A 21,453-nucleotide genomic window follows, 5' to 3' on the forward strand; every position below is an offset into this window, starting at 1 on the left:
TTCTGCTTTAGCGCAAGTTTAAAATTTCATTTTCTGAAGCTTCCCTGCAAAGTTATGGCACAAAGCGTAAAAAGCGTTTTCAGCCTGAGATAAGGTCGATTCCGGAACGCCAAACATAAAAATGTTGATAACTTTGGAAAAACACTTCAGACAGCTTAGATTTGATGTGCAACTACTTGAAGGACCCTTTCTGCTATAGTGGGAGGTTAAAATTTCATGTTCTGAAGCTTCCCTGCAAAGTTATGGCACAATGCGTAAAACGCGTTTTCAGCCTGAGATAAGGTTGATTCCGGAACGCCATACATAACAATGTTGATAACTTTGGAAAAACACATCAGACAGCTTAGATTTGATGTGCAACTACTTGAAGGACCCTTTCTGCTGTAGTGGGAGGTGAACATTTCATGTTCTGAAGCTTCCCTGCAAAGTTATGGCACAATGCGTAAAACGCGTTTTCAGCCTGAGATAAGGTTGATTCCGGAACGCCATACATAACAATGTTGATAACTTTGGAAAAACACATCAGACAGCTTAGATTTGATGTGCAACTACTAGAAAGACGATTTCTGCTATAGTGGTAGCTTAAAATTTCATGTTCGGAAGCTTCCCTGCAAAGTTATGGCACAATGCGTAAAACGCGTTTTCAGCCTGCGATAAGGTCGATTCTGGAACGCCAAACATAAAAATGTTGATAACTTTGGAAAAACACCTCAGACAGCTTAGATTTGATGTGCAACTACTAGAAAGACCCTTTCTGCTATAGTGGGAGGTGAACATTTCATTTTCTGAAGCTTCCCTGCAAAGTTATGGCACAATGCAGACAAGGCGTTTTCAGCCTGAGATAAGGTCGATTCTGGAACGCCAAACAGACAAATGTTGATAACTTTCCAAAAACACTTCAGACAGCTTAGATTTGATGTGCAACTACTAGAAAGACCCTTTCTGCTATAGTGGGAGGTGAAATTTTCATGTTCTGAAGCTTCCTTACAAAGTTATGGCACAATGCAGAAAATGCGTTTTCAGCCTGAGATAATGTTGATTCCGGAACGCCAAACGTAAAAATGTTGATAACTTTGGAAAAACACTTCAGACAGCTTAGATTTGATGTGCAACTACGAGAAAGACCCTTTCTGCTATAGTGGGAGGTGAAATTTTCATTTTCTGAAGCTTCCCTGCAAAGTTATGGCTCAAAGCGTAAAAAGCGTTTTCAGCCTGTGATAAGGTCGATTCCGGAACGCCATACATAACAATGTTGATAACTTTGGAAAAACACATCAGACAGCTTAGATTTGATGTCCAACTACTAGAAAGACCCTTTCTGCTATAGTGGGAGGTCAAATTTTCATGTTCTGAAGCTTCCCTGGAAAGTTATGGGACAATGCAGAAAACGATTTTTCATCCTGAGATAAGGTGGGTTCTGAAACGCCAAACGTAAAAATGTTGATCACTTTGGAACAACACTTCAGACAGCTTAGATTTGATGTGCAAGTACTAGAAAGACCCTTTCTGTTATAGTGGGAGGTGAAAATTTCATGTTCTGAAGCTTCCCTGCAAAGTTATGGCACAATGCGTAAAACGTGTTTTCAGCCTGAGATAAGGTCGATTCAGGAGCACCAAACATAAAAATGTTGATAACTTTGGAAAAACACTTCAGACAGCTTAGATCTGATGTGCAACTACTAGAAAGACCCTTTCTGCTATCGTGGGAGGTGAACATTTCATGTTCTGAAGCTTCCCTGAGATGTTATGGCACAATGCAGAAAATGCGTTTTCAGCCTGAGATAAGGTTGATTCCGAAACGCCAAACATAAAAATGTTGATAACTTTGGAAAAACCCTTCAAACAGCTTAGATTTGATGTGCAACTACTAGAAAAACCCTTTCTGCGATAGGGGGGAGGTGAAAATTTCATTTTCTGAAGCTTCCCTGCAAAGTTATGGCACAAAGCGTAAAAAGCGTTTTCAGCCTGAGATAAGGTCGATTCCGGAACGCCAAACAGAAAAATGTTGATAACTTTGGAAAAACACTTCAGACAGCTTAGATTTGATGTGCAACTACTAGAAAGACCCTTTCTGCTATAGTGGGAGGTGAACATTTCATGTTCTGAAGCTTCCCTGAGAAGTTATGGCACAATGCAGAAAACGCGTTTTCAGCATGAGATAAGGTCGATTCTGGAACGCCAAACATAAAAATGTTGATAACTTTCGAAAAACACTTCAGACAGCTTAGATTTGATGTGCAGCTACTAGAAAGACCGTTTCTGCTATAGTGGGAGGTGAACATTTCATGTTCTGAAGCTTCCCTGAGAAGTTATGGCTCAATGCAGAAAACGCGTTTTCAGCCTGAGATAAGGTCGATTCCGGAACGCCAAACATAAAAATGTTGATAACTATGGAAAAACACTTAAGAATGCTTAGATTTGATGTGCAACTACTAGAAAGACCCTTTCTGCTATCGTGGGAGGTGAACATTTCATGTTCTGAAGCTTCCCTGAGAAGTTATGGCACAATGTGTAAAACGCGTTTTCAGGCTGAGATAAGGTCAATTCCGGAACGCCAAACATAAAAATGTTAATAACTTTCGGAAAACATTTCAGACAGCTTGGATTTGATGTGCAACTACTAGAAAGACCCTTTCTGCTACAGTGGGAGGTTAAAATTTCATGTTCTGAAGCTTCCCTGCAAAGTTATGGCACAATGCAGAAAACGCGTTTTCAGCCTGAGATAAGGAGGGTTCCGGAACGCCAAACATAAAAATGTTGATAACTTTAAAAAAAACATTTCAGACAGCTTAGATGTGATGTACAACGACTAGAAAGACCCTTTCTGCTATAGTGGGAGGTGAAAATTTCATGTTCTGAAGCTTCCCTGCAATGTTATGGCACAATGCGGAAAACGCGTTTTCAGCCCGAGATAAGGTCGTTTCCGGAACGCCAAACATAAATATGTTGATAACTTTAGAAAAACACTTCAGACAGCTTAGATTTGATGTGCAACTACTAGAAAGACCCTTTCTGCTACAGTGGGAGGTTAAAATTTCATGTTCTGAAGCTTCCCTGCAAAGTTATGGCACAATGCACAAAACACGTTTTCAGCCTGAGATAAGGAGGGTTCCGGAGCGCCAAACGTAAAAATGTTGATAACTTTGGAACAACAATTCAGACAGTTTAGATTTGATGTGTAACTATTAGAAAGATCCTTTCTGCTATAGTGGGAGGTGAAAATTTCATTTTCTGAAGCTTCCCTGAGAATTAATGGCACATGCACAAAACGCGTTTTCAGCCTGAGATAAGGTGGGTTCCGGAACGCCAAACGTAAAAATGTTGAGAACTTTGGAACAACACTTCAGACAGCTTAGATTTGATGTGCAACTACTAGAAAGACCCTTTCTGCTATAGTGGGAGTTGAAAATTTCATGTTCTGAAGCTTCCCTGCAAAGTAATGGCACAATGCAGAAAACGCGTATTCAGCCTGAGATAAGGTGGGTTCCGGAACGCCAAACATAAAAATGTTGATAACTTTCGAAAAACACTTCAGACAGCTTAGATTTGATGTGCAACTACTAGAAAAACCCTTTCTGCTATAGTGGGAGGTGAAAATTTCATTTTCTGGAACTTCCCTGCAAAGTTATGGCACAATGCGTAAAACGCGTCTTCAGCCTGAGATAAGGTTGATTCCGGAACGCCAAACATAAAAATGTTGATAACTTTGGAAAAACATTTCAGACAGCTTAGATTTGATGTGCAACTACTAGAAAGACCCTTTCTGCTATAGTGGGAGGTGAAAATTTCATTTTCTGAATCTTCCCTGAGAATTAATGGCTCAATGCACAAAACGCGTTTTCAGCCTGAGATAAGGTGGGTTCCGGAACGCCAAACGTAAAAATGTTGATAACTTTGGAACAACACTTCAGACAGCTTAGATTTCATGTCCAACTACTAGAAAGACTCTTTCTGCCATAGTGGGAGGTAAAAATTTCATGTTCTGAAGCCTCCCTGGAAAGTTATGGGACAATGCGTAAAACGCGTTTTCAGCCTGAGATAAGGTCGATTCCGGAACGCCAAACATAAAAATGTTGATAACTTTCGAAAAACACTTCAGACAGCTTAGATTTGATGTGCAACTGCTAGGAAAACCCCTTCTGCTATAGTTGGAGGTGAAAATTTCATTTTCTGGAACTTCCCTGCAAAGTTATGGCACAATGCGTAAAACGCGTCTTCAGCCTGAGATAAGGTCGATTCCGGAACGCCAAACATAAAAATGTTGATAACTTTGAAAAAACATTTCAGACAGCTTATATTTGATGTGCAACTACTAGAAAGACCCTTTCTGCTATAGTGGGAGGTGAAACTTTCATGTTCTGAAGCTTTCCTTCAAAGTTATGGGACAATGCAGAAAACGCATTTTCAGCCTGAGATAAGGTGTGTTCCGGAACGCCAAACATAAAAATGTTGATAACTTTCGAAAAACACTTCAGACTGATTAGATTTGATGTGCCACTATTAGAAAGACCCTATTTGTCATAGTGGGAGCTGAAAATTTTATGTTCTGATGCTTCCCTGCAAAGTTAAGGAACAATGCAGAAAACGCGTTTTCAGCCTGAGATAAGGTGGGTTCCGGAACGCCTAACATAAAACTGTTGATAACTTTGTAAAAACACTTCAGACAGCTTAGATTTGATGTGCAACTACTAGAAAGAGCCTTTCTGCTACAGTGGGTGGTTAAAATTTCATGTTCTGAAGCTTCCTTGCAAAGTTATGGCATAAAGCAGAAAACGCGTTTTCAGCCTGAGACAAGGTTGGTTCCGGAACGCCAAACATGAAAATGTTGATAACTTTGGAAAAAACATTTCAGACAGCTTAGATTTGATGTGCAACTACTAGAAAGACCCTTTCTGCTATAGTGGGAGGTGAAAATTTCATGTTCTGAAGATTCCCAGCAAAGTCATGGCATAAAGCAGAAAACGCGTTTTCAGCCTGAGACAAGGTGGGTTCCGGAACGCCAAACATAAAAATGTTGATAACTTTGGAAAACCACTTCAGACAGCTTAGATTTGATGTGCAACTACTAGCCTTTCTGCTATAGTGGGAGGTGAAAATTTCATTTTCTGAAGCTTCCCTGCAAAGTTATGGCACAATGCGTAAAATGCGTTTTCAGCCTGAGATAAGGTCGATTCCGGAACGCCAAACATAAAAATGTTGATATTTTTCGAAAAGCACTTTAGACAGCTTAGATTTGATGTGCAACTACTAGAAAGACCCTTTCTGCTATAGTGGGAGGTCAAAATTTCATGTTCTGAAGCTTCCCTGGAAAATTATGGGACAATGCAGAAAACAATTTTTCAACCTGACATAAGGCCGATTCCGGGACGCCAAACATAAAAATGTTGATAACTTTCGAAAAACACTTCAGACAGCTTAGATGTGATGTGCAACTACTAGAAAACCCTTTCTGCTATAGTGGCAGGTGTAAATTTCATTTACTGAATCTTCCCTGAGAATTAATGGCACATGCACAAAACGCGTTTTCAGCCTGAGATAAGGTGGGTTCCGGAACGCCAAACGTAAAAATGTTGATAACTTTGGAACAACACTTCAGACAGCTTAGATTTGATGTGCAACTACTAGAAAGACCCTTTCTGCTATAGTGGGAGGTGAAAATTTCATGTTCTGAAGCTTCCCTGCAAAGTTATGGCACAATGCAGAAAACGCGTTTTCAGCCTGAGATAAGGTTGATTCTGGAACGCCAACCATAAAAATGTTGATAACTTTGGAAAAACATTTCAGACAGCTTAGATTTGATGTGCAACTACTCGAAAGACCCTTTCTGCAATAGTGGGAGGTTAAAATTTCATGTTCTGAAGCTTCCCTGCAAAGTTATGGCACAATGCAGAAAATGCGTTTTCAGCCTGAGATAAGGTCGATTCCAGAACGCCAAACATAAAAATGTTGATAACTTTGGAAAAACACTTCAGACAGCTTAGATTTGATGTGCAACTACTCGAAAGATCCTTTCTGCTATAGTGGGAGGTGAAAATTTCATTTTCTGAATATTCCCTGAGAATTAATGGCTCAATGCACAAAACGCGTTTTCAGCCTGAGATAAGGTGGGTTCCGGAACGCCAAACATAAAAATGTTGATAACTTCAGAAAAACACTTCAGACAGCTTAGATTTGATGTGCAACTACTAGAAAGACCCTTTATGCTATTGTGGGAGGTCAAAATTTCTTGTTCTGAAGATTCCCAGCAAAGTTATGGCATGAAGCAGAAAACGCGTTTTCAGCCTGAGATAAGGTGGGTTCCGGAACGCCAAACATAAAAATGTTGATAACTTTGGGAAAACACTTCAAACAGCTGAGATTTGATGTGTAACTACGAGAAAGACCCTTTCTGCTATTGTGGGAGGTGAAACTTTCATGATCTGAAGCTTCCCTGCAAAGTTATGGCACAATGCAGAAAACGCGTTTTCAGCCTGAGATAAGATTGATTCCAGAACGCCAAACATAAAAATGTTGATAACTTTCGAAAAACACTTCAGACAGCTTAGATTTGATGCGCAACTACTAGAAAGACCCTTTCTGCTATTGTGGGAGGTGAAACTTTCATGATCTGAAGCTTCCCTGCAAAGTTATGGCACAATGCAGAAAACGCGTTTTCAGCCTGAGATAAGGTTGATTCCGGAACGCCAATCATAAAAATGTTGATAACTTTGGAAAAACACATCAGACAGCTTAGATTTGATGTGCAACTACTAGAAAGACCCTTTCTGCTATAGTGGGAGGTGAACATTTCATGTTCTGAAGCTTCCCTGCAAAGTTATGGCACAATGCAGAAAACGCGTTTTCAGCCTGAGATAAGGTGGGTTCCGGAACGCCAAACACAAAAATGTTGATATCTTTCGAAAAACACTTCAAACAGCTTAGATTTGATGTGCAACTACTAGAAAGACCCTTTCTGCGATAGTGGGAGGTGAACATTTCATGTTCTGAAGCTTCCCTGAGAAGTTATGGCACAATGCAGAAAACACGTTTTCAGCCTGAGATAAGGTGGGTTCCGGAACGCCAAACGTAAAAATGTTGATAACTTTGGAACAACACTTCAGACAGCTTAGATTTGATGTGCAACTACTAGAAAGACCCTTTCTGCTATAGTGGGAATGAAAATTTCATGTTCTGAAACTTCCTTGCAAAGTTATGGCAAAATGCAGAAAACGCGTTTTCAGCCTGAGATAAGGTTGATTCCGGAACGCCAAACATAAAAATGTTGATAACTTTGGAAAAACACTTCATACAGCTTAGATTTGATGTGCAACTACTCGAAAGACCCTTTCTGCTATAGTGGGAGGTGAACATTTCATGTTCCGAAGCTTCCCTGCAAAGTAATGGCACAATGCAGAAAACGCGTTTTCAGTTTGAGATAAGGTGTGTTCCGGAACGCCAAACATAAAAATGTTGATAATTTTCGAAAAACGCTTCAGACAGCTAGGATTTGATGTACAAGTGCTAGAAAGACCCTTTCTGCTACAGTGGGAGGTGAAAATTTCATGTTCTGAAGCTTCCCTGCAAAGTTATGGCACAATGCGTAAAACGTGTTTTCAGCCTGAGATAAGGTCGATTCTGGAACGCCAAACGTAAAAATGTTGATAACTTTGGAACAACACTTCAGACAGCTTAGATTTGATGTGCAACTACTGGAAAGACCCTTTCTGCTATAGTGTTAGGTCAAAATTTCATGTTCTGAAGCTTCCCTGGAAAGTTATGGGACAATGCAGAAAATAATTTTTCATCCTGAGATACGGTCGATTCTGTAACGCCAAACATTAAAATGTTGATAACTTTGGAAAAACACTTCAGACAGCTTAGATTTGAAGTGCAACTACTAGAAAGACCATTTCTGCCATAGTGGGAGGTGAAAATTTCATGTTCTGAAGCTTCCTTGCAAAGTTATGGCACAATGCACAAAACGCGTTTTCGGCCTGAGATAAGGTCGATTCAGGAACACCAAACAAAAAAATGTTGAAAACTTTCGAAAAACACTTCAGACAGCTTAGATTTGATGTACAACGACTGGAAAGAACCTTTCTGCTACAGTGGGAGTGGAAAATTTCATGTTCTGAAACTTCCCTGCAAAGTTATGGCACATTGCAGAAAACGCGTTTTCAGCCTGAGATGAGGTTGATTTCAGAACGCCAAACATAAAAATGTTGATAACTCAGGAAAAACTCTACAGACAGCATAGATTTGATGTGCAACTACTAGAAAGACCCTTTCTGCTACAGTGGGAGGTGAAAATTTCATGTTCTGAAGTTTCCCTGCAAAGTTATGGCACAATGCAGAAAACACGTTTTCAGTCTGAGATAAGGTTGATTCCGGAGCGCCAAACATAAAAATGTTGATAACTTTGGAAAAACACTTCAGACACCTTAGATTTGATGTGCAACTACTAGAAAGACCCTATCCGCTATAGTGGTAGGTTAACATTTCATGTTCTGAAGCTTCCCTGAAAAGTTATGGCACAATGCAGAAAACGCGGTTTCAGCCTGAGATTAGGAGGGTTCCAGGACGCCAAACATAAAAATGTTGATAACTTTGGAGAAACACTTCAGACAGCTTAGATTTGATGTGCAACTACTAGAAAGACCCTTTCTGCTACAGTGGGAGGTGAAAATTTCATGTTCTGAAGCATCCCTGCAAAGTTATGCCACAATGCAGGAAACGCGTTTTCAGCCTGAGATAAGGTCGATTCCGGAAAACCAAACATAAAAATGTTGACAACTTTGGAAAAACACTTCAGACAGCTTAGATTTGATGTGCAACTACTAGAAAGAACCTTTCTGCTATAGTTGGAGGTGAAAATTTCATGATCTGAAGTTTCCCTCCAAAGTTATGGCACAATGCAGAAAACACGTTTTCAGCCTGAGATAAGGTGGGTTCCAGAACGCCAAACATAAAAATGTTGATAACTTTGGAAAAACACTTCAGACAGCTTAGATTTGATGTGCAACTACTAGAAAGACACTTTCTGCTATAGTGGGAGGTGAAAATGTCATGTTCTGAAGCTTTCCTGCAAAGTTAGGGCAAATTGCGTAAAACGCGTTTTCAACCTGAGATAAGGTTGTTTCTGGAACGCCAAGCATAAAAATGGTGTTAACTTTGGAAAAAAACCCTTCAAACAGCTTAGATTTGGTGTGCAACTACTAGAAAGAACCTTTCTGCTATAGTGGGAGGTGAAAATTTCATGTTCTTAAGCTTCCCTGCAAAGTGATGGCACAATGCAGAAAACGCTTTTACAGCCTGAGATAAGGTGGGTTCCGGAAAGCCAAACATAAAAATGTTGATAACTTTGGAAAAACACTTCAGACAGCTTAGATTTGATGTGCAACTACTGGAAAGACCCTTTCTGCTATAGTGTTAGGTCAAAATTTCATGTTCTGAAGCTTCCCTGGAAAGTTATGGGACAATGCAGAAAATAATTTTTCATCCTGAGATACGGTCGATTCTGTAACGCCAAACATTAAAATGTTGATAACTTTGGAAAAACACTTCAGACAGCTTAGATTTGAAGTGCAACTACTAGAAAGACCATTTCTGCCATAGTGGGAGGTGAAAATTTCATGTTCTGAAGCTTCCTTGCAAAGTTATGGCACAATGCACAAAACGCGTTTTCGGCCTGAGATAAGGTCGATTCAGGAACACCAAACAAAAAAATGTTGAAAACTTTCGAAAAACACTTCAGACAGCTTAGATTTGATGTGCAACTACTAGAAAGACCCTTTCTGCTACAGTGGGAGGAGAAAATTTCATGTTCTGAAGCATCCCTGCAAAGTTATGCCACAATGCAGGAAAAGCGTTTTCAGCCTGAGATAAGGTCGATTCCGGAACGCCAAACATAAAAATATTGATAACTTTGGAAAAACACTTGAGACAGCTTAGATTTGATGTGCAACTACTAGAAAGACCCTTTCTGCTATAGTGGGAGTTGAAAATTTCATGTTCTGAAATTTCCCTGCAAAGTTATGGCACAATGCAGAAAACACGTTTTCAGTCTGAGATAAGGTTGATTCCGGAACGCTAAACATAAAAATGTTGATAACTTTGGAAAAACACTTCAGACAGCTTAGATTTGATGTGCAACTACTAGAAAGACCCTATCCGCTTTAGTGGTACGTTAACATTTCATGTTCCGAAGCTTCCCTGAAAAGTTATGGCACAATGCAGAAAACGCGTTTTCAGCCTGAGATTAGGAGGGTTCCAGGACGCCAAACATAAAAATGTTGATAACTTAGGAGAAACACTTCAGACAGCTTAGATTTGATGTGCAACTACTAGAAAGACCCTTTCTGCTACAGTGGGAGGTGAAAATTTCATGTTCTGAAGCATCCCTGCAAAGTTATGCCACAATGCAGGAAACGCGTTTTCAGCCTGAGATAAGGTCGATTCCGGAAAACCAAACATAAAAATGTTGACAACTTCGGAAAAACACTTCAGACAGCTTAGATTTGATGTGCAACTACTAGAAAAAACCTTTCTGCTATAGTTGGAGGTGAAAATTTCATGATCTGAAGTTTCCCTCCAAAGTTATGGCACAATGCAGAAAACACGTTTTCAGCCTGAGATAAGGTGGGTTCCAGAACGCCAAACATAAAAATGTTGATAACTTTGGAAAAACACTTCAGACAGCTTAGATTTGATGTGCATCTACTAGAAAGACACTTTATGCTATAGTGGAGGTGAAAATTTCATGTTCTGAAGCTTTCCTGCAAAGTTAGGGCAAATTGCGTAAAACGCGTTTTCAACCTGAGATAAGGTTGTTTCTGGAACGCCAAACATAAAAATGGTGTTAACTTTGGAAAAACACTTCAAACAGCTTAGATTTGGTGTGCAACTACTAGAAAGACCCTTTCTGCTATAGTGGGAGGTGAAAATTTCATGTTCTTAAGCTTCCCTGCAAAGTGATGGCACAATGCAGAAAACGCTTTTACAGCCTGAGATAAGGTGGGTTCCGGAAAGCCAAACATAAAAATGTTGATAACTTTGGAAAAACACTTCAGACAGCTTAGATTTGATGTGCAACTACTGGAAAAAGCCTTTCTGCTATAGTGGGAGTTGAAAATTTCATGTTCTGAAGCTTCCCTGCAAAGTTATGGCAGAATGCAGAAAACGAGTTTTCAGCCTGAGATTAGGAGGGTTCCAGGACGCCAAACATAAAAATGTTGATAACTTTGGAGAAACACTTCAGACAGCTTAGATTTGATGTGCAACTACTAGAAAGACCCTTTCTGCTACAGTGGGAGGTGAAAATTTCATGTTCTGAAGCATCCCTGCAAAGTTATGCCACAATGCAGGAAACGCGTTTTCAGCCTGAGATAAGGTCGATTCCGGAAAACCAAACATAAAAATGTTGACAACTTCGGAAAAACACTTCAGACAGCTTAGATTTGATGTGCAACTACTAGAAAGAACCTTTCTGCTATAGTTGGAGGTGAAAATTTCATGATCTGAAGTTTCCCTCAAAAGTTATGGCACAATGCAGAAAACACGTTTTCAGCCTGAGATAAGGTGGGTTCCAGAACGCCAAACATAAAAATGTTGATAACTTTGGAAAAACACTTCAGACAGCTTAGATTTGATGTGCAACTACTAGAAAGACACTTTCTGCTATAGTGGAGGTGAAAATTTCATGTTCTGAAGCTTTCCTGCAAAGTTAGGGCAAATTGCGTAAAACGCGTTTTCAACCTGAGATAAGGTTGTTTCTGGAACGCCAAACATAAAAATGGTGTTAACTTTGGAAAAACACTTCAAACAGCTTAGATTTGGTGTGCAACTACTAGAAAGACCCTTTCTGCTATAGTGGGAGGTGAAAATTTCATGTTCTTAAGCTTCCCTGCAAAGTGATGGCACAATGCAGAAAACGCTTTTACAGCCTGAGATAAGGTGGGTTCCGGAAAGCCAAACATAAAAATGTTGATAACTTTGGAAAAACACTTCAGACAGCTTAGATTTGATGTGCAACTACTGGAAAAAGCCTTTCTGCTATAGTGGGAGTTGAAAATTTCATGTTCTGAAGCTTCCCTGCAAAGTTATGGCAGAATGCAGAAAACGAGTTTTCAGCATGAGACAAGGTCAATTACGGAACGCCAAACATAAAAATATGATAACTTGAAAAAACACTTCAGACAGCTTAGATTTGATGTGCAGCTACTAGGAAGACCCTTTCTGCTATAGTGGGAGGTGAAAATTTCATGTTCTGAAGTTTCCCTGCAAAGTTATGGCACAATGCAGAAAACGCGTTTTCAGCCAGAGATAAGGTCGATTCTGGAATGCCAAACATAAAAATGTTGATAACTTTGGAAAAACACTTCAGACAGCTTAGATTTGACGTGCAACTACTAGAAAGACCCTTTCTGCTATAGTGGGAGGTGAAAATTTCATGTTCTGAGGCTTCCCTGCAAAGTTATGGCACAATGCTGAAAACGCGTTTTCAGCCAGAGATAAGGTCGATTCCGGAAAGCCAAACATAAAAATCTTGATAACTTTGGAGAAACACTTCAGACAGCTTAGATTTGATGTGCAACTACTGGAAAAAGCCTTTCTGCTATAGTGGGAGTTGAAAATTTCATGTTCTGAAGCTTCCCTCCAAAGTTATGGCACAATGCAGAAAACGCTTTTACAACCTGAGATAAGGTGGGTTCCGGAACGCCAAACATAAAAATGTTGATAACTTTGGAAAAACACTTCAAACAGCTTAGATTTGATGTGCAACTATTAGAAAAACCCTTTCTGCTATAGTGGGAGGTGAAAATTTCATGTTCTGAGGCTTCCCTGCAAAGTTATGGCACAATGCAGAAAATGCGTTTTCAGCCAGAGATACCGTCGATTCTGGAATGCCAAACATAAAAATGTTGATAACTTTGGAAAAACACTTCAGACAGCTTAGATTTGACGTGCAACTATTAGAAAAACCCTTTCTGCTATAGTGGGAGGTGAAAATTTCATGTTCTGAGGCTTCCCTGCAAAGTTATGGCACAATGCAGAAAACGCGTTTTCAGCCTGAGATAAGGTCGATTCCGGAAAGCCAAACATAAAAATCTTGATAACTTTGGAGAAACACTTCAGACAGCTTAGATTTGATGTGCAACTGCTGGAAAAAGCCTTTCTGCTATAGTGGGAGTTGAAAATTTCATGTTCTGAAGCTTCCCTGCAAAGTTATGGCACAATGCAGAAAACGCGTTTTCAGCATGAGACAAGGTCTATTACGGAACGCCAAACATAAAAATATGATAACTTTGAAAAAACACTTCAGACAGCTTAGGTTGACGTGCAACTACTAGAAAGACACTTTCTGCTGTAGTGGGAGTTGAAAATTCCATGTTCTGAAGCTTCCCTGCAAAGTTATGGCACAATGCAGAAAACGTGTTTTCAGCCTGAGATAAGGTCGATTCAGGAACGCCAAATATAAAAATGTTTAAAACTATCGAAAAACACTTCAGACAGCTTAGATTTGATGTGCAAGTAGGAGAAAAACCCTTTCTGCTTTAGTGGGAATTGAAAATTTCATGTTCTGAAGCTTTCCTGCAAAGTTATGGCACAATGCGTAAAACGCCTTTTCAGCCTGAGATAAGGTTGATTCCGGAACGCCAAACATAAAAATGTTGATAACTTCGGAAAAACACGTCAGTCAGCTTAGATTTGACGTGCAACTACGAGAAAGACCCTTTCTGCTATAGTGGGATGTGAAAATGTAATGTTCTGAAGCTTTATGCAAAGTTATGGCACAATGCGTAAAACGCGTTTTCAGCCTGAGATAAGGTCGATTCCGGAACGCCAAACATAAAAATGTTGATAACTTTGGAAAAACACTTCAGACAGCTTAGATTTGATGTGCAACTACTAGAAAGACCCATTCTGCTATTGTGGGAGTGGAAAATTTCATGTTCTGAAACTTCCCTGCAAAGTTATGGCACATTGCAGAAAACGCATTTTCAGCCTGAGATACGGTCGATTCAGGAACGCCAAACATAAAAATGTTGAAAACTTTCAAAAAACACTTCATACAGCTTAGATTTGATGTGCAAGCACGAGAAAGACCCTTTCTGCTATAATGGGAATTGAAAATTTCATGTTCTGAAGCTTTCCTCCAAAGTTATGCCACAATGCAGAAAACGCGTTTTCAGCCTGAGATAAGGTGGGTTCCGGAACGCCAAACATAAAAATTTTGATAACTTTGGAAGAACACTTCAGACAGCTTAGATTTGATGTGCAACTACTAGAAAGACCCTTTCTGCTATAGTGGGATTTGAAAATTTCATGTTCTGAAGCTTCCCTGCAAAGTTATGGGACAATGCGTAAAACACGTTTTCAGCCTGAGATAAGGTCGATTCCGGAACGCCAAACATAAAAATGTTGATAGCTTTGGAAAAACACTTCAGACAGCTTAGATTTGATGTGCAACTATTAGAAAAACCCTTTCTGCTATAGTGGGAGGTGAAAATTTCATGTTCTGAGGCTTCCCTGCAAAGTTATGGCACAATGCAGAAAACGCTTTTACAACCTGAGATAAGGTGGGTTCCGGAACGCCAAACATAAAAATGTTGATAACTTTGGAAAAACACTTCAAACAGCTTAGATTTGATGTGCAACTATTAGAAAAACCCTTTCTGCTATAGTGGGAGGTGAAAATTTCATGTTCTGAGGCTTCCCTGCAAAGTTATGGCACAATGCAGAAAACGCGTTTTCAGCCTGAGATAAGGTCGATTCAGGAAAGCCAAACATAAAAATATGATAACTTTGAAAAAACACTTCAGACAGCTTAGATTTGATGTGCAACTACTAGAAAGACCCTTTCTGCTATAGTGGGAGGTGTAAATTTCATGTTCTGAAGCTTCCCTGCAAAGTTATGGCACAATGCAGAAAACGCGTTTTACGGCCTGAGATAAGGTCGATTCAGGAACACCAAACATAAAAATGTTGATAGCTTTGGAAAAACACTTCAGACAGCTTAGATTTGATGTGCAACTACTAGAAAGACCCTTTCTACTATAGTGGGAGGTGAAAATTTGATGTTCTGAAGCTTCCCTGCAAAGTTATGAAACAATGTGTAAAAGGCGTTTTCAGCCTGAGATAAGGTCGATTCTGGAACGCCAAACAAAAAAATGTTGATAACATTGGAAAAACACTTCAGACAGCTTAGATTTGATGTGCAACTATTAGAAAAACCCTATATGCTATTGTGGGAGGTGAAAATTTCATGTACTGATGCATCCCTGCAAAGTTATGGCACAATGTCGAAAAAGCGTTTTCAGCCTGAGATAAGGTTGATTCCGGAACGCCAAACATAAAAATGTTGATAACTTATGAAAGACACTTCAGACTGCTTAGATTTGATGTGCAACTACTAGAAAGACCCTTTCTGCTATAGTGGGAGATGTAAATTTCATGTTCTGAAGCTTCCCTGCAAAGTTATGGCACAATGCAGAAAACGCGTTTTCGGCCTGAGATAAGGTCGATTCAGGAACACCAAACATAAAAATGTTGAAAACTTTCGAAAAACACTTCAGACAGCTTAGATTTGATGTGCAACTACGAGAAATACCCTTTCTGCTATAGTGGGAGGTGAAAACTTCATGTTCTGAAGCTTCACTGCAAAGTTATGGCTCAATGCAGAACACGCGATTTCAGCCTGAGATAAGGTCGATTCTGGAATGCCAAACATAAAAATGTTGATAACTTTGGAAAAACACTTCAGACAGCTTAGATTTGACGTGCAACTACAAGAAAGACCCTTTCTGCTATAGTGGGAGTTGAAAATTTAATGTTCTGAAGCTTCCCTGCAACGTTATGGCACAATGCAGAAAACGAGTTTTCAGCCTGAGATAAGGTGGGTGCCGGAACGCCAAACAAAAAAATATGATAACTTTGGGAAAACACTTCAGACAGCTTAGATTTGATGTGCAACTACTCGAAAGACCCTTTCTGCTATAGTGGGAGGTGAAAATTTCATGTTCTGAAGCTTCCCTGCAAAGTTATGGCAGAATGCGTAAATCGCGTTTTCAGCCTGAGATAAGGTCCATTCCGGAACATCAAACATAAAAATGTTGATAACTTTGGAAAAACACTTCAAACAGCTTAGATTTTACGTGCAACCATTAGAAAAACCGTTTCTGGTATAGTGGGAGGAGAAAATTTCATGTTCTGAAGTCTCCCTGCAAAGTTATGGCACAATGCAGAAAACGCGTTTTCAGCCTGAGATGAGGTTGAATTCAGAACCCCAAACATAAAAATGTTGATAACTCAGGAAAAACTCTACAGACAGCTTAGATTTGATGTGCAACTACTAGAAAGACCCTTTCTGCTACAGTGGGAGGTGAAAATTTCATGTTCTGAAGCTTCCCTACAAAGTTATGCCATAATGCAGGAAACGCGTTTTCTGCCTGAAATAAGGTTGATTCCGGAACGCCAAACATAAAAATATTGATAACTTTGGAAAAACACTTCAGACAGCTTAGATTTGATGTGCAACTACTAGAAAGACCCTTTCTACTATAGTGGGAGGTGAAAATTTGATGTTCTGAAGCTTCCCTGCAAAGTTATGAAACAATGTGTAAAAGGCGTTTTCAGCCTGAGATAAGGTCGATTCTGGAACGCCAAACAAAAAAATGTTGATAACATTGGAAAAACACTTCAGACAGCTTAGATTTGATGTGCAACTATTAGAAAAACCCTATATGCTATTGTGGGAGGTGAAAATTTCATGTTCAGAAGATTCCCTGCAAAGTTATGGCAGAATGCGTAAATCGCGTTTTCAGCCTGAGATAAGGTCCATTCCGGAACACCAAACATAAAAATGTTGATAACTTTGGAAAAACACTTCAAACAGCTTAGATTTTACGTGCAACCATTAGAAAAACCGTTTCTGGTATAGTGGGAGGAGAAAATTTCATGTTCTGAAGTCTCCCTGCAAAGTTATGGCACAATGCAGAAAACGCGTTTTCAGCCTGAGATGAGGTTGAATTCAGAACCCCAAACATAAAAATGTTGATAACTCAGGAAAAACTCTACAGACAGCTTAGATTTGATGTGCAACTACTAGAAAGACCCTTTCTGCTACAGTGGGAGGTGAAAATTTCATGTTCTGAAGCTTCCCTGCAAAGTTATGAAACAATGTGTAAAAGGCGTTTTCAGCCTGAGATAAGGTCGATTCTGGAACGCCAAACAAAAAAATGTTGATAACATTGGAAAAACACTTCAGACAGCTTAGATTTGATGTGCAACTATTAGAAAAACCCTATATGCTATTGTGGGAGGTGAAAATTTCATGTACTGATGCATCCCTGCAAAGTTATGGCACAATGTCGAAAAAGCGTTTTCAGCCTGAGATAAGGTTGATTCCGGAACGCCAAACATAAAAATGTTGATAACTTATGAAAGACACTTCAGACTGCTTAGATTTGATGTGCAACTACTAGAAAGACCCTTTCTGCTATAGTGGGAGGTGTAAATTTCATGTTCTGAAGCTTCCCTGCAAAGTTATGGCACAATGCAGAAAACACGTTTTCGGCCTGAGATAAGGTCGATTCAGGAACACCAAACATAAAAATGTTGAAAACTTTCGAAAAACACTTCAGACAGCTTAGATTTGATGTGCAACTACGAGAAATACCCCTTCTGCTATAGTGGGAGGTGAAAACTTCATGTTCTGAAGCTTCACTGCAAAGTTATGGCTCAATGCAGAAAACGCGATTTCAGCCTCAGATAAGGTCGATTCTGGAATGCCAAACATAAAAATGTTGATAACTTTGGAAAAACACTTCAGACAGCTTAGATTTGACGTGCAACTACAAGAAAGACCCTTTCTGCTATAGTGGGAGTTGAAAATTTAATGTTCTGAAGCTTCCCTGCAACGTTATGGCACAATGCAGAAAACGAGTTTTCAGCCTGAGATAAGGTGGGTGCCGGAACGCCAAACAAAAAAATATGATAACTTTGGGAAAACACTTCAGACAGCTTAGATTTGATGTGCAACTACTCAAAAGACCCTTTCTGCTATAGTGGGAGGTGAAAATTTCATGTTCTGAAGCTTCCCTGCAAAGTTATGGCACAATGCAGAAAACGCGTTTTCGGCCTGAGATAAGGTCGATTCAGGAACACCAAACATAAAAATGTTGAAAACTTTCGAAAAACACTTCAGACAGCTTAGATTTGATGTGCAACTACGAGAAAGACCCTTTCTGCCATAGAGGCAGTTGAAAATATCATGTTCTGAAGCTTCCCTGCAAAGTTATGGCACAATGCGTAAAACGCGTTTTCAGCCTGAGATGAGGTTGATTTCAGAACCCCAAACATAAAAATGTTGATAACTCAGGAAAAACTCTACAGACGGCTTAGATTTGATGTGCAACTACTAGAAAGACCCTTTCTGCTACAGTGGGAGGTGAAAATTTCATGTTCTGAAGCTTCCCTACAAAGTTATGCCACAATGCAGTAAACGCGTTTTCAGCCTGAAATAAGGTCGATTCCGGAACGCCAGACATAAAAATATTGATAACTTTGGAAAAACACTTCAGACAGCTTTGATTTGATGTGCAACTACTAGAAAGACCCTTTCTGCTATAGTGGGAGTTGAAAATTTCATGGTCTGAAGCTTTCCTGCAAAGTTATAGCACAATGCGTAAAACTCGTTTTCAGCCTGAGATAAGGTTGATTCCGGAACGCCAAACATAAGAATGTTGATAACTTTGGAAAAACACTTCAGACAGCTTAGATTTGATGTGCAACTACTAGAAAGACCCTTTCTGCTAGAGTGGGAGTTGAAAATTTCATGTTCTGAAGCTTCCCTGCAAAGTTATGGCACAATGCAGAAAGCGCGTTTTCAGCCTGTGATAAGGTGGGTTCCAGAACGCCAAACATAAAAATGTTGATAACTTTGGAAAAACACTTCAGACAGCTTAGATTTGATGTGCAACTACTGGAAAGACCCTATCTGCTATAGTGGGAGGCGAATATTTCTTGTTCTGAAGCTTCCCTGAAAAGTTATGGCACAATGCAGAAATCGCGTTTTCAGCCTGAGATAAGGTCGATTCCGGAACGCCAAACATAAAAATGTTGATAACTTTGGAAAAACACTTCAGACAGCTTAGATTTGAAGTGAGACTACTAGAAAGACCCTTTCTGCTATAGTGGGATATCAAAATTTCATGTTCTGATGCTTCCCTGCAAAGATATGGCACAATGCAGAAAACGCGTTTTCGGCCTGAGATAAGGTCGATTCAGGAACACCAAACATAAAAATGTTGAAAACTTTCGAAAAACACTTCAGACAGCTTAGATTTGATGTGCAACTACGAGAAATACCCTTTCTGCTATAGCGGGAGTTGAAAATATCATGTTCTGAAGCTTCCCGGCAAAGTTATGGCACAATGCGTAAAACGCGTTTTCAGCCTGAGGTGAGGTTGATTTCAGAACCCCAAACATAAAAATGTTGATGACTCAGGAAAAACTCTACAGACAGCTTAGATTTGATGTGCAACTACTAGAAAGACCCTTTCTGCTACAGTGGGAGGAGAAAATTTCATGTTCTGAAGCTTCACTGCAAAGTTATGCCACAATGCAGGAAACGCGTTTTCAGCCTGAGATAAGGTCGATTCCGGAACGCCAAACATAAAAATATTGATAACTTTGGAAAAACACTTCAGACAGCTTAGATTTGTTGTGCAACTACTAGAAAGACCCTATCTGCTAAAGTGGGATTTGAAAATTTCATGTTCAGAAGCTTCCCTGCAAAGTTATGGCAGAATCCGTAAATCGCGTTTTCAGCCTGAGATAAGGTCCATTCCGGAACACCAAACATAAAAATGTTGATAACTTTGGAAAAACACTTCAAACAGCTTAGATTTTACGTGCAACCATTAGAAAAACCGTTTCTGGTATAGTGGGAGGAGAAAATTTCATGTTCTGAAGTCTCCCTGCAAAGTGATGGCACAATGCAGAAAACGCGTTTTCAGCCTGAGATGAGGTTGAATTCAGAACCCCAAACATAAAAATGTTGATAACTCAGGAAAAACTCTACAGACAGCTTAGATTTGATGTGCAACTACTAGAAAGACCGTTTCTGCTACAGTAGGAGGTGAAAATTTCATGTTCTGAAGCTTCCCTACAAAGTTATGCCATAATGCAGGAAACGCGTTTTCTGCCTGAAATAAGGTTGATTCCGGAACGCCAAACATAAAAATATTGATAACTTTGGAAAAACATCTCAGACAGCTTAGATTTGATGTGCAACTACTAGAAAGACCCTTTCTGCTATAGTGGGAGTTGAAAATTTCATGTTCTGAAGCTTTCCTGCAAAGTTATGGCACAATGCGTAAAACGCGTTTTTAGCCTGAGATAAGGTTGATTCCGGAACGCCAAACATAAGAATGTTGATAACTTTGGAAAAACACTTCAAACAGCTTAGATTTTACGTGCAACCATGAGAAAAACCGTTTCTGGTATAGTGGGAGGAGAAAATTTCATGTTCTGAAGTCTCCCTGCAAAGTTATGGCACAATGCAGAAAACGCGTTTTCAGCCTGAGATGAGGTTGAATTCAGAACCCCAAACATAAAAATGTTGATAACGCAGGAAAAACTCTACAGACAGCTTAGATTTGATGTGCAACTACTAGAAAGACCCTTTCTGCTACAGTGGGAGGTGAAAATTTCATGTTCTGAAGCTTCCCTACAAATTTATGCCATAATGCAGGACACGCGTTTTCTGCCTGAAATAAGGTTGATTCGGGAACGCCAAACATAAAAATATTGATAACTTTGGAAAAACACTTCAGACAGCTTAGATTTGATGTGCAACTACTAGAAAGACCCTTTCTGCTATAGTGGGAGGTGAAAATTTCATGTTCTGAAGCTTCCCTGCAAAGTTATGGCAGAATGCGTAAATCGTGTTTTCAGCCTGAGATAAGTTCGATTCCGGAACGCCAAACATAAAAATGTTGATAACTCAGGAAAAACTCTACAGACAGCTTAGATTTGACGTGCAACTACTAGAAAGACCCATTCTGCTGTAGTGGGAGGTGAAAATTTCATGTTCTGAAGATTCCTTGTAAAGTTATGGCACAATGCAGGAAACGCGTTTTCAGCCTGAGATAAGGTCGATTCAGGAACACCAAACATAAAAATGTTGAAAACTTTCGAAAAACACTTCAGACAGCTTAGATTTCATGTGCAACTACTAGAAAGACCCTTTCTGCTATAGTGGGAGCTGAAAATTTCATGTTCTGAAGCTTCCCTGCAAAGTTATGGCACAATGCAGAAAACGCTTTTTCAGCCTGAGATAAGGTGGGTTCCGGAACGCCAAACATAAAAATGTTGATAATTTAGGAAAAACACTTCAGACAGCTTAGATTTGATGTGCAACTACTAGAAAGACCCTTTCTGCTATAGTAGCAGGTGAACATTTCATGTTCT

Source organism: Synchiropus splendidus, chromosome 6 (genome assembly GCF_027744825.2).
Source record: "Synchiropus splendidus isolate RoL2022-P1 chromosome 6, RoL_Sspl_1.0, whole genome shotgun sequence".
NCBI classification, from domain to species: Eukaryota; Metazoa; Chordata; class Actinopteri; order Syngnathiformes; family Callionymidae; genus Synchiropus; species Synchiropus splendidus.